Genomic DNA, 4,192 nt, shown 5'->3' with positions numbered 1-4,192 from the left:
CTCTTCTTATCAGTCTTCCAGATAGTACTGCAAAATTAACATAAGAAATTTACTGCTCTGGTTCCCTCCCAAGATAGTAGCTTCCCTGTCTGGGAGCATATAAATCAAGACTGCCAGCCCTTCCTCCAAGGTGGGCTGAGTTATTGTCTGTTTGCTAAAGAGTATGTTAAGAACCTTACTTTTTAACTTCTTGGGTTTTAAAATGCAGTTTTAGCTTCAAGGTGGAATTTTTCCTGTCTTTATTATGCTGTTTACAGCTGGGCCTTTTAGCAGGCCAAAGTAAATCTTACAATGACATGATCTAATTGACACAATTAAGACATGATTTGTGCTCAGATACTTTTCCTTATCTGGGGAATATTCAAACATTCTAGGCCAAGTTGCTCCTGGCCTTTGGAGCTTTATCTAATGAATTCATTAACTCTGAGTCTTTTCTGGGTTTCTAGTTTTAACTGGTTAACATTTTGTGTCGCATGTAGTGGGCTCTACTGACCTTAATCCTCTCTCCTCCCCACTCTTACCTATTTTCCTGCCTAACACAGGGACATTATTATTTGAGAAAATGCATTTTTAAAATTCATAAGTCATCTCTTCAAAAAGGAAAGCACATGATCCTAAAGGAAGTGTAGTATAGTTACAAAGGTTTTACCAAAAGAGATACAAATGACAGGATAATTTGACTTTCTGTTTATTGTTCTGTTTCAGATTAAGCCACGATTCAGCTAGAAGAAATGAACACATAAGTGGGTTTAAATGAGAATAGAACTTTGTAGAACCTGAAGAATCAAAAGTTAGCATAAGCACAGCCATCTTAAAGGCTCAAACACCATTTTCTAACCTAGAAGGAGAAAAATTACTAGAACTTTGAAAAACAAGTTAGTCAGCCAGTGTTAATTGTAGTGACCTTTAGTTAGACAACCTCAATCAGTTAAGCTTATCTTGCTAGAACCACCCTAAACATTCCGAAAGTGATTTTATCTAATCAGACCCCCAGGATGAGGCGTCAGCCGAAAATTTATGTGTCTATGAAAAAAAACACTGTATTGTGACTGTAGAAAATACTGCCCCTTTGAAAATGTTATAAAAACTTCTGGCTTTGTGAGTTCGGGGTCCTCGCTGAGACCCGCTGCGTCGGGCTAATGCATGGACCCCAGCTAGCTGGCCTCTGAATAAATTCCTCTTGCTTGTTGCATCAAGAGACGCCTTCCGTGACTGATTTGGGGCGGCATCCTCCTCTGGGAGAATCCAACATTTGGGGGCTCGTCCGGGATCGTGCGCTCACCCCGCTTCACTCCCGAAGCCGTTCTTGGAGGAAGAGGTAAGATTAGTGGCGCCTTGAGTTGTCTGTGTTCTGTGTTCTGCTTTTCAGTGAGACCGGTCGGAGTTCTGAAAAGGGTACCCTCTGTCTGGCAGCCGTCCCGGTCCCGTAAGGGGTCGCGACTGCGGTCGGTAGACGTACTTGGAGCACCGCAGGCTGCAACCCTGGGAGACACCCCGGGGAATTTGGAGGGCCAGGGACGCCTGGTGGCCTCCCACCTGTTTTTCCGCAAAAGTGAACCGGATGAGATAGGGTTGGTTTTTGGGCGCCGAGAGTATCAGCCCACTGATTCCTTCCGGTTCTTGGTCAGAAATCTGAGGAAGACAAAAAACGGCCGCTGTGTGTTTAATCTCTGTGTGTCTCTGTTTTATGTGTCCTTTACGTGTCTAATAATTGTTATACTGGCAATGGGACAGACCGTGACGACCCCCCTTAGCCTGACGTTAGGTCATTGGACAGAAGTGAGAGCAAGGGCTCATGACTTGTCGGTAGAAGTTAAAAAAGGGCTGTGGCAGACTTTCTGTACTTCCGAGTGGCCCACTTTTAATGTTGGATGGCCCCCAGAGGGGACTTTTGACCTCTCCACTCTGCTTGCAGTAAAAGCTGTTGTTTTCCAGAATTCAACTTGGGGACATCCGGATCAGCAGCCCTACATTGTGGTCTGGCAAGAATTGGTGGAAAATCCACCGCCCTGGGTAAAGCCCTGGGTGCGAAAGAAAGCGAACTCTCGAGTCTTATTGGCTCAGGCTCAACCTCGGGGAAAAGGGAAAGAGACCACCAAAATACACCCTGACACTCAAGACTTGCTCATGGTTGAAGATCCCCCTCCTTACCCTCCTGCCTCTGCCCCGGCGCCCGAGGCCCCGGCGCCCGAGACCCCAGTGCCACCGGCCCCGGCACCTCCGATGCCTCTAGCCTCTGGTACCGAGGCATCGGGGCCAGCTCCGGGACTGGCCCAGGGAACTCGGCGGCGCCGAGGGGCCGCATTGGACCCTTCAGGTATTTTTACCCCTCAGGTCTTATGGGGCCCCCATTCTCGGGGAGGAAGGAGACCCGCCTTTCCAACCTCTGCAATACTGGCCATTCTCCTCTGCCGATTTATATAATTGGAAAGCTAACCACCCTCCTTTTTCAGAGGAACCGCAGAGACTAATGGGACTGATAGAGTCCCTGATGTTCTCTCACCAGCCCACTTGGGATGATTGTCAGCAGCTCTTACAGGTACTCTTCACCACGGAAGAAAGAGAAAGGATCCTCCTGGAAGCGCGAAAGAACGTGCCTGGAGCTGACGGACGACCGTCGCAACTCCCTCATGATATAGAAAGGGGGTTCCCACTGACCAGACCCAACTGGGACTTTAATTCTCCAGAAGGTAGGGAGCGACTAACCATCTATCACCAGGCTCTGGTGGCAGGTCTTCGCGGGGCTGCAAGGCGCCCCACCAATTTGGCCAAGGTAATAGAGGTTAGTCAGGGAGCCGCTGAGGCACCCGCAGTGTTCTTAGAATGCCTGATGGAAGCCCTCAGGTGGTATACTCCTTTTGACCCCACTTCTGAGGAACACAGTGCTTCAGTGGCTCTTGCCTTTATTGGGCAATCAGCGCCTGATATTAGAAAGAAGCTTCAGAGACTAGAAGGCTTACAGGATTTGTCGTTGAGAGATTTGGTGAAAGAAGCTGAGAAAGTTTATCATAAGAGAGAGACTGAGGAAGAGAAGGAATTAAGGAAGGAAAAGGAAAAAGAAAGTAAAGAGGAAAAGAGGGATAGGAAGCATGAGAGAAATTTAACAAAAATCTTGGCCGCAGTAGTAGAAGGTAAGGGACGCCCGCCCTCTAGTGGTAGAACTAGTAAGGCAGGGCACCTGGGCAACCGGCCTCCTTTGGATAAAGATCAATGTGCATACTGCAAAGAGAAAGGACATTGGGTGAAAGAATGCCCTAAAAAGCCACTGCAGAAGCCTCCAAAAAAGGTGTTGTCTCTCCTGGAAGACGAAGATTAGGGAGGACGGGGCTCGGAACCCCTCCCCGAGCCCAGGGTAACTCTGAAAGTGGAGGGGCAACCCGTTGAGTTCCTAGTAGACACCGGTGCTCAACATTCTGTATTAACTAAAGACAAGGGCCCTCTCTCTGGCAAAAAGTCTTGGGTGATTGGAGCTATAGGCCAGAAACAATATGCATGGACCACCCGAAGGGCAGTAGACTTAGGAGTAGGACGAGTAAGTCACTCATTCCTCATTATACCGGAATGCCCTACGCCCCTGTCAGGAAGGGACATCTTGACCAAAGTAGGAGCCCAAATATCTTTTCAAGCTGAGAAACCTCTGGTGACTAATCAGGAAAATAAGCCTTTGAACTTGAGTATTCTGACCATAAGATTGGAAGACGAATACTGTCTTTTTATGGAACCAGAGCCCTCCCGAATTAGTCAGGAGTGGCTCGACCGATTCCCAGGAGCCTGGGCGGAGACGGCGGGCATGGGGCTCGCCAAGAACCAGCCCCCTGTAATCATAGAACTAAAAGCTTCAGCCTTGCCAGTGACTGTGAGGCAATATCCAATAAGTAAAGAAGCCAGGGATGGAATTAGGCCACATATCCAGAAGCTTATGGAACAGGGAATATTAGTAAAATGTCAATCCCCATGGAACACCCTCTTGCTGCCTGTAAAAAAGGCAGGAACGGGAGATTACCAACCAGTACAAGATTTAAGAGAAGTTAACAAAAGGACACAGGACATTCACCCCACCGTGCCAAATCCCTATAACCTACTAAGCTCCCTGGCCCCAAAAAACATCTGGTATTCAGTTTTAGATCTAAAGGATGCTTTCTTTTGTCTGCGCTTGCACCAGAACAGCCAACCACTGTTTGCCTTTGAGTGT

The sequence above is a fragment of the Manis pentadactyla genome, chromosome X (assembly GCF_030020395.1).
Source record: "Manis pentadactyla isolate mManPen7 chromosome X, mManPen7.hap1, whole genome shotgun sequence".
Taxonomy (NCBI): domain Eukaryota; kingdom Metazoa; phylum Chordata; class Mammalia; order Pholidota; family Manidae; genus Manis; species Manis pentadactyla.
Note: the sequence above shows the minus strand (reverse complement) of the source record.